Genomic DNA, 10,660 nt, shown 5'->3' with positions numbered 1-10,660 from the left:
ACACAAGAGCTTCGTCCTTCATTGGACATCTCTATTACCTGGCATATATACACATGACCTAACCGGTGACCCCCTCCAACCTCTCTAAGCAAAGCACGCACACACACACAAATACAGTGCTGCTGCATGGTGCACGGCAGGCATGCATGGGTTATGGCATTTGGAGCCTAACCTCTTATTTTTAGACTGAGTAAACAGTGTTCTGTGCTTGAGATGTCCATCATCACTGGGTGTGATGCCATGAATTGTAGGAGGTGGGTGGAGAAGATGAAGAGGAGAAGGAGGGGAAGGGGAAGAGCAGGCGGCAGGAGGAGGCAACAGGAGGAGGAGATGGATAATCATCAGGAAGTGGGATTGCCGGAGTGCTTAGGCACATTCTTGACTTTGGATTCATGAAGACCCAGGGCTATTATCACTGATTAAAGGACACGGATGCAATCTGTATTACTGTTTGGTTACCACTGCCATTTCAAAAGGATTTTTATTCCTCTGACAGCCTAACAGAGCTCTGTTTACTGGGTTTTTGCAGAGCCTGGGTTTGAGGACAGATAGACAGAGACAGAGAGACACTGAGGAGCTACAAAAACAACATATCAGTGGATGTTGAACAGCGTGACCTGTGCTACTCACATGTCACTCATACACACAAACAATCTTCTCACATGACAGGTGAGAGGTTGTGACCCTGCACTAACAGCTCTGTTTCCTTTGCCATTGAATACGCGAGCTTCATCCAGGAATGACACAGAAAAGGAAACGCTGCACTGAATGACCTGTCAAAATGGGCAAATAACAGAAGGCCAAGGACTAAATGAATGTGTGTGTGTGTTTGGATGTGTGCTTCTGTTGACACTAAGAAAATGGAAACATGAATAGCTATATTCAGGCCAGCAAAACAGCTACTCCAGAGGTGGTGCTACAGCAGTATTGGTGCTGATGTCTGATAATCACCCTTCATTTGAGATAATTGGGTAATTGGGGTAATGGGTTTTACTGTGGTCCTCTGAACTCATCATTACAAACAAGTATGGACTGCTATATTTATGCCATGTACACTAGCTGTCCAACAGCATAATAGTATGAGCCAGGGGTAATAGGCTGCTGGGTGTTATTTTATTTTGGCTTTGAATACAAGACAGAGAGAGAGAGAGAGAGAGCGAGAGAGAGAGCACCCCTAAGGCAAAAAAGACCATATATATTGAGAAAAAGAACGAGCTAAAAACTGTGAGCAGAATGGGAGAGGAAAAAAATAACCAAGAGCGTCCGAGGGGCTCTGCCAGGTGGTTAATGGCGGTTCGGGGTTGTTCAGTGTACAACAGGGGGGAAAGACAGAGCGCATTACAATAGCAGCCTAACATTAAGGTCCCACTGCCATTATAGATTTAATGACATGCTGGGTGGTGTCCAACTACATTTAACCTGCTCATCTGCATAATAGCGCTTCCCTTGCAACACCCACAGGAGAGTAATACCTCTCTGTGATCAATCTCCCTCTCTTTATCTCTCTCTTGCACTCTTTCATACACACACACTCACACAATCACACACAAGAGCAAATGACCATTAGCATACACTTTGCATAAATGAAGCCAGCAGAAAAGGGTACTGAGGACATTTGTGTATGTAAAATATGATGAAGCCAAATTACCAGTTGTTAAAAATTATCCCTCCCCCATTAAATAGTTTGTCTTTTATATAACACATCAATATCATGGGCATTTATCCCTCAACATTCTTCCGCACTATTGGTCTGCATCTGGATTTTTGTTTTTTGGAAAATGCTAAATCACAAGTGTCCACAGTGATGTACAAACATTAGTAAATGTTATTCTGTTAATGAGGCAAAAAAGTACAGTTGAATGAAGTTCAATTCCATAGTCTTTTAGGACTGTCTAGCACTCCCTAGATAGACATGAGACAGCACTGACAGCGGTAGTTGAGCCTTGAATCCAGTGAGCAGACCTGAACAGCTGGACGCACCGAGACCCATGAATCTTACGAACTGACACTTTCCACTGAGAATGTTATACAATTCATCAAGTTGATTGTGACTTTTATTTCATTTCTCCTCTCCCTTTCTCTCTAGGTAAAACACATACACACACACACACAAACACACAGACACACGTATACATCTAGTGAGTAGGAATCTGAGCCACCATAAAATTCATAGCAGGTTGGATGTGACCTCCACGTCTAGTGTGAAATATATTCTCTGCTTATTCTTTCACATATTTCAACTTTAAGCATGGCTGAAGGAGCCATAAAATGGCAGTCAGCGCGGTCATCTGTCACTTGCAGAAGGCTACCGAACATCCTCTTCCCTGATGATAGCGATGCCCTTCATGCTTGCCAAAACAGGTGCCTTTGTACCTCTCGCTATGCAAGCACTGCTACAATCTTGCATTTCATTAAATGTAGTTGTGAAAATGAGGTTAGCATAAGATAAGCATTAAGGTCTGCTGTCTGATTTTGGACTGAAAACACAATAACTGGTGGTAGGATGTCATATTTTTTTTGCAAGTGTCACTTATCCTGTTAAGACATAATACTGTACCATATATAAGTGACATATGGCAAAGAATATTTCCATTTTGATTTGAGGCACTGAGCATGTCTGTGTGCATTTGTGTGCAGGGAGACCCTCATGCTGGAAGACAGGAATGTGCCCGCCATGAAGCAACAGGACAACCAACATGCACGTGGATTTGGGAAAGGCATCAAAGACCGAGCCATATGGGTAAGGTTACCAAAACCACAGGAAGGAAGAAGGAAGGAAGGAGGGAAGAGAGAAAGAAAGAAAGAAAGAAAGAAAGAAAGAAACTACATAAAAATAAAAAATACAGTCCATTTTACAGTCTACCAGAAATAATAGTTATAATAGACCACCATGTGTCTGGTGACGATTAAGAAAAGTAATTAGCCAACAATGAATGTAGAATGAGCTCATTAAGACAAATGCTTGGAGACGGGGGCTTATCACAGTCAAAGAAGCACAGGCAGCTTCTCCTTTATTAAAAAGACTGAATCATCCGTCATACAAATCTGTTTAAAATACAAGAAAGCTGTGCAAAGACCTGCTGTGATCACCAGGCCATGACATCAGTTTTATGAAAGATGAAGCAACGTACGCGATGTAGAGCCACGGATGTCATTTTTCATTTCCAGCTGTACATAACAGGCCTTGCAAACTGGACTGTTTCTCCTCTGTTGGCTAGCATTCATTACTGTGACATCTGAGTGGCCCTGAATCTGAAAAGGAATTCCACTCAATGGGAGCATGGCCAATTCATTTATCTTTACAACTGAGGCTGATTAATACAGAGAATGCCGATACTCACTGCTTTTGCACTGCTACACCGCTGTGTCTTGCTGGGGTGCCAACACCAAATCTTGTTAGCGATGGTAAATAGAAATGTGACACGTCGAATGGATGTCTATATATATCTTAGTCTGGTGATGATACTTTTCATGCAATGGGGTTAATAGCACTTAAGGTCGCTACAAATCTGCTACGTTTAATAGTCTCAGCTCTGTTATTATTCAGTCTGTTACTCTAGATTCCCCTTTTACTACTTCTTCTGGAATTAAACTTTGTTCAGATTTAGTCTTATGTAATGTTGTTGTGAATTTGGCTGGGCACCTGGGGACTTAAATCAAATACCCCTTGGTCTCAATAAAACAGTTCTGTTTGGAGCTTATCCACAGTAAAACAGAGAGGAACATTGTGTGTGTTATTGCAAAAGAACAACAGATTGTTTGCAAAACAGCCAGTGTGGATCTTGTAAAATGGAAGTGACGAACCAAAGTAAACATCCAGAAATGTCTTAATAAGGTCTCCTGCAAATGTTTTTTGTTAAAGGAAACAAACTCTGCAAATGCATATTCATTCAACAGTGATGTAAGAATCGAGGTGTTTGCCATCTTGACTGTGCTCAATAGTATCAAGTGGAAATCCACAGCACTGCAGCTGTTATAGTGACAAACTTTTCATCTAAGCTTTTGATCTCCTAGCACTGGCAATTCAGCCCCATTCACACCTCTGGAACAAACTGGGCGTACTCACACACAATCTCTGCACTGCCTTGTTTGTTAATGTGTTAAACTGGACTATGATATCTTTTCTGGGTTACAAAGAGCTGAAGTCACCATTCTCTAAGCCAGCCACTAACATCTGAACTGTGTCACATCTTCTTAAATGATTTGTCATATTTTTAGAAACGTGAGGATCTCTTTATCTCATTAACACTGTCATTACTGCAGCTGATACTTGCTAGAGGTTAAACAAAACAGATTTAACTGAGGCTGAGGGGAAACATTTGCATCAGTCACAAAGCCCATCCATAGCATGACCAATACCATGTCTTTTGACAATATATATAGGTATTTATGCATTTTTTACCCTTAAATAAAAGCCAATAGATTTTATATAAATGCAAGTAAGAGTCAAAATTATTAATTTTCAAGCATAATAAATTAACATATGAAATTAAGTGGTTATATGGCACTGAGCATTTGTAATACTATTCTTTGCACATCCTCTCATTCTAAAAAGTAAAGCACTGGTGCACACTGCCATGGTGTCACATAGATATTGATATTGCAGATGAACACAGGAGCTTAACATAGTGATATTAAGGTGATATTGAAGTGAATGAATTACAATCAGTCAGAGTTAAAAATACAAGTAACCAAAAGTAAGCAGAAACACAGAGAAACAGCACTGATAGAATGTCCCTAAGTGAACAAGTGAATTAGTGATCTCGACGGGTGTTGGTCTGGCCATGCCAGGAAAAATGCAACTTTTAAGCCTATTGCTGTTGGTTATGATGTATTAGCAATGGGTTTTCATAAGTCCAAGGAATTTTTCTCACCTTGGAGTCAAGCAGAGGGAATCAGGTCTAAGGACAGTGTTGTTGGGTATTTGGTTTCAGCTGCCAAATCCTCAGTGGTATGATGTGATGTGGTATGACTGAAGAAGAAGGAGATGCCATAGCATGCCATCAGACTGTAGATGGATGCTAATCCCATTCAGTGTATCGCAACCTCTCTTCTCTGCTTGTCTTCCTGCTTCCTTTCCCTTTCCTCACCCTAACATCTGATAGCCCTGACCACTTGCCAAGTATCTTACTCAGTCTCTAAGATCAATATGATGAAAGCCTTTCACTCTGTATCCTGCCTGTATCCCATTCTGTCCCCCTATCTTGGTGTCCTATTGTGTTGTCATTTGTCCCTACAGCTGTTTAAAAAATGACTTTATCACTATAAATTTAGTTGAGAAATGGGGGGACAGATGGATGCTCTGATGGTTTAATCTCTCACTGGTTGCTTAACTGTGTCAGGACTCCTTAACAGTGTGTAATAGTGGCACAGTGCTAGAGAATGAAAGTAAAATAAGATAAGTAGTGATAATATGATGCCACTCATTTCACACATGAACATATATAAATAGATTGACATGGTATGACAGTCAGCCCCTTACCTCCTTTCCTTACAGTTCATATCCATCACATAAATCAGGGAAATATTTTCCAAATGAGATTAGTGTAGTCCATGTGGCTGCAGAGCAAAGCAAGGATAAAGTAAAGATATGTGACCAATTGGAAAAACCCATTGAAAGGCTAAAGGTCAAAGAGGTGTGGCATCAAACTCTACTGAAGCCATATCCATTTCATGGATATGCACACTGTGTTCGCCCCTTGGGTCTGTGGATGCCAGCAGCAACATGAGACACACACACACACACAGACACACATGCAAATATACACATATACAGAAACAGATTCCATTAGGAATGTGGTCTGTTGTGGTGCTGCCTACACACACACCCAGCTATATCAACACACTGTAGGCTCTAATGCAATAATCATGCTGACGCACACATTCAACTTAATATGCCAATTCATTAAGCACATTAAATTAACTGTGTAGTTTGAAAGTGTTGTCTGCAAATCTGCAGTATGAATCAGCCTATCTCTCCACCTACAGTTCTGCTTATCTAGTATCTAAAATTTGAAACAATAATAAAATCTGCACGTCAGCACACACAATCAGCTCTTTCTTTCTCTCAACTGTATCCTCTGATAATGAGCATAATTTGTGCACATTGTTTAACTTTATTATATTGAAATTGCACAGTTGTGGATTAATGACAATAAGGTGTAGATGTCAACTCTGTCAGCTCTCATCTTGTAAATCACAACAGTCCATAAAAGCTGTTATTACTGTTAGCACTTACTTTATTACTATAATTAAAGTGTGTGACTGTTGTGGGAGTATGATCGTATGATGTAGGTGATAAGATATAAGCAATATAATGTGAAATTGTCAAGTTATTAATTAGTTAAACAAACTTTCACAAGCGAATGCTGAAATCAAATAATATGTTTTTTTTTTTCTATTTAATGGTTCGTAAAATGTTTGTTCAAGTTATATATATTGATAAAGTTATGATCAAGAAAACTGGTACTTGAATAGACAGACAAAGCACCCACTTTGAGGAACAAGTTCTCCATATCCAGGGAGGGATTCTCATCCAAGATCCAGTAAATTCTAACGTCAACCAAACACAATCCTTTATTATTTTGAGGCTGGTACGTTAAATATTTTCACACCTCATAGTGTGAACCTTGTGGGTCAAAGTTAGCCCAACACGGGCATTAAGGTACACTACAACATAGTGCAGGAATGTGTTAATGTATATACAGTGAAAGTGCCAAGAATGTGTGGCAGTATAAACACATGTTGTCTATATTTTAACAGAGCTGAATTCATTACACTGACAACTTGCCTGGAAGTGGAGCTAACCTGCAGCTATTTAAATGGGGATATTTTTGAGAAAATAACAGGAACAATTTATATGCTAATCTACAAAATCAAGCTTGAAATTTGAGTGCCTTCTTCACACCCGGGCATGGAAAATACCTGAAAATCCTCCCTGTACCACAATGTTCTGGAAGATTTCCATGTTTACTGACCTCATTAACCTTCATGGGCTGAAGGTATTCTCTTGTGGGTTTGGGTTTCCACAGTACAGGGCAGACGTAGGAGACAGCCACATGGGTTGTTGTTAATCATGTACGGCACTCTATCCACTCTCCTTTAGTCAAGTCAAGTCAAGTCAAATTTTATTTATATAGCACCAATTCACAACAGAAGTTATCTCAAGGCACTGTACATATAGAGCAGGTCTAGACCGTACTCTTTATCTTATAAAATTTACAGAGAAAACCCAACAGATCCGTTTACTATTTCACTCTCTCTTAATTCTCATCAGGATTTGCCCATTCTCCAGGAAAACCAAAGAATTTATGTCTCTCCCATGCCTTAGAGATTACCCTATACAGATGCATGGAAAACACCAAAGTTACTATGGAAACAAGAAGAAACTAGGACAGAAGAAGAGAGAGGAGGAGAAGGCCAAAAGGGCTATTGAGGAAAGTTCAAAGTTCATCTATGGAACATAGGGAGCCAGCAGACCGTACGTAAACCAGACCACCTGGCAATAGAAGGCAACAAAGTGTAAGAGGAAACACAGATCTTGCTCCTCCTTGCATGACAGTAGCGCTGCACACCCATCAGTCAAATCTTTGTTGATCTTTGTATCATAGCTCACAATCCCAGTAGATTGTTACTGAGGGGTTGAAATGTCAGAACAAAGCAGGTGCTGAGAGATGATAATTTCTTTGAGCATTTACATTTGTAGAGGTACTGTTGGAGACTGCTGTTTGTTCGTTATCCCACAACCCACACTGCACCAAGTGTAGCATGGGTATGAACAGAGACAAGGAAGGCAGCCATGTTCCCAGATTCTATAACATGTCTGGACTATACATAGGAGCCCATTTTAATTAACCTCCTCTTTGAAAAGGGTAAAACAAGCCTCATATTTATTTATTCTCAGACAGGTACAGTACCACAAACTCTAGGCTTTCATACTATAATCACAATGCTGTTATTATTAATTAACTCTACTGGAAACCTGATCACTGCATGTGGATGTCTGTTCCTATGTAATCCTTTTCACATGTCTTACTTTATTAGAAAAAATAAGTGGGGTCAAATTATGAATAGTTTTCTTTCAAAATTAATATACCAAATATTCTGGATGTAACTGCACTATCCTTCACTTTGCAGTTTTGTAGTCTCCACATAAAATATTAGAAACACTCCTGAGTTAGACATTTCTGTAGCTGTGTCACTACCAAGATAAATATCTTTGGAGTGAAGACAATGGTTAAATTGATTCCATCACAGACAATAAAACGGTTTAGTGGGTGATTCTTGATCCTTGAGGTAATTAGGAATGGTCTCTTATTTCAGAGACAAACATCCCAGCTGTAACCAACAGTCACATCAGCAGTTGTGGTATCATGACAATGAATGCAAGAGACCACAGACAAAATTCAGTGGTTATGTAATCAGAGAGTTATCTCGTGTTTGGATATGTCTCACAAGGTTTGTGTGACTGACATTTCTATGCCACGTGAAATAAAAAACTTTCCCATGTCCCAGTAGAGTAAGACTAAACTGAATTCTACAACCACAGGGCAGACAAACTGCATTAAACTGTCACAGATACACTTATTTGCCTATTTTTTATATTGGATTATACTCATGACACTTGTAAAGTACAATCCGTATTCCTCTTGCAAACATTTCTGAACTTGTCAGTACTTTTGACAGTACTTTTGATATAATCTAAAGGAGTATTCCCCAAACTCTGGCACTTTGATACCAGAGACCTCTAAGTCTTTTAGCCTCTCTTGTGACCCCTGACCTCTAACAAGAAGAACGTGGGCCTAATCAAAACCTCTGTGAAAGCAGATACGCATGGATGCACAACACTGGATGAGATCGGATATCTAATCAGCGATGATCATCTCATGCCCAATGCAGGAGGACTTGCGTCCTGATTCACTCCCATGGTACATCTACAAAGCATTTGCCGCAGCACGGAAGAATGAGAGGACAGGGAGCATTCAGCGGAGACACCTCATTTACATGGATCTTCAAAGTGGCTCTTTGCACAGCAAATGAAAACATCTATCATAGGGCTGTGTTTGGAATATTCACTGCATCCTGCCTGTCCTGCCACAAATCCTAAAGTGAGGAGAGATCACGGGCATCCATAAATCAGGCAGAGGGAGCACAGGTAGTCATTACTCTCAGGGAACAACTGTTTCTAGCTCATACACACATACCACTAGCCTTCCAATGCCCCCAGGCGGCCATCAATACCACCCAGCCCGACAGCTCCCATACAACACTTGGCCGTCTCCACCCAGGCCCAGAAGTTCACTGTCAACGCCTGACAAACACACACATCTGCACAGCTGTAAATACCCTGTAATATAGAACCAGATACACCTCTGCGGTCTGACATCTCAATTCCGCTCTCATCTCCCTTTTCTCTCCCTCTAGTCTTCCTGTCACGGTGTTTGATATCTTGATTCTGGTGTGGCGCTGTGGAGGGTTGCTGTGGGACAGTGTTTATTGGAAAACACCTTTGCTTTGCATTCTTGCACCTGGGCACACTTGCATAAACTGACATAAATACATGCTCGTTGGTGTCAAGATAATGAAAGCAGACAGAATGACAGATTTGGGTCAGCCGATATTGCACTCCATACGGTCATTTGTATTTGCCAACTAACACCAGGAGATGACACTTGCACTCTTGGTAATTGTTTTCTGAGGCACATTTTGAAGTCTGAGTTTCTTTTTAACCCCTTTTAAATCAGAATTATGTTATTTAACAGACCCAGAATAGCACAGAATAGCAACTATGCTTTGTTTATGTTACAAAATAGATTACAACTCTCACAAACCAGGGTAACCAAGGTATTATTTTATGGGGAATGTAAGTAACACTTAAGAATACAGCTAACAATTTATAGGCTAATTTCATTGTATGAATAAGGTACTAATAAAATACCAACCAGTTATAACTGATACTTAAATAGGTTCAGTGGAAGAAAACAAGACTATAAAGAAAAAATACTGTGAGTTTAAGATATTTTCCTCTAAAATGCCCAGTTATTACTCCCTTGTTCTCCATATTTTTGTTCTCTTCCACTGCATGTACATTTAAGCACCAATTGATCAAGGACTCCTGATGAACAAGGAAATAAAATTAGCTAAATAAACCACTCTAAAACACTATTAAAATCAGGGCTAGCCAACATGATTATGATGATATTTTTGAGAGCTTCCAGCACCACAGTTGTCATTATTCTTAAATCTAACCTGTGCTAATTACTGGGAGAAAACCCTAGGCCCACGCACTGTTCCTGATCTTGGTATGAGTTGAACAGAGGGGAAACACTTTCTACAAATGTCTGCATGCGTGTGCCTTTGTCTGTGTGCAAGTACCCTGTAAGGCCACTACGGGGGTCCAGAGCAGACTTGCCCACTCATTACACCGATCACATCAAATTAGGCACTTCCTTCCGTAAAATCTGGTTTCCTTCCACGAATTCTGTCTCCTCGTTTGACCCCCACTGATTCTGTCTGCCTGTCTATCGCAGCAAGTCATCTTTACTCATAGGTTCTTCTCCAGCCAAATGTGAAGGTCAAGTTAACTGTGTGCACAGCATTATGCTGAGCAAATGTCTGACGCAAGGCTACGTCTCCAATGTGAGGAGCTCCTTATGAGGAA

At 40.3% G+C, this 10,660-nt stretch overlaps 1 long non-coding RNA gene across 1 annotated transcript; it reads left to right on the top strand.

Annotated features, from left to right (window-relative positions):
* The first annotated feature begins 280 nt into the window (after positions 1-280).
* On the top strand, positions 281-3,715 carry LOC127142880 (uncharacterized). Its single transcript, XR_007813979.1, has 2 exons — positions 281-669; positions 2,638-3,715. It is a non-coding gene; the product is annotated as an uncharacterized LOC127142880 (long non-coding RNA).
* The last annotated feature ends 6,945 nt before the right edge of the window (positions 3,716-10,660 follow it).

This window comes from Lates calcarifer, linkage group LG10 (assembly GCF_001640805.2).
Source record: "Lates calcarifer isolate ASB-BC8 linkage group LG10, TLL_Latcal_v3, whole genome shotgun sequence".
In the NCBI taxonomy this organism is placed as follows: domain Eukaryota; kingdom Metazoa; phylum Chordata; class Actinopteri; family Centropomidae; genus Lates; species Lates calcarifer.
The sequence above is the reverse complement of the archived record's forward strand: the minus strand, read 5'-3'. Positions and strand labels throughout refer to the sequence as shown.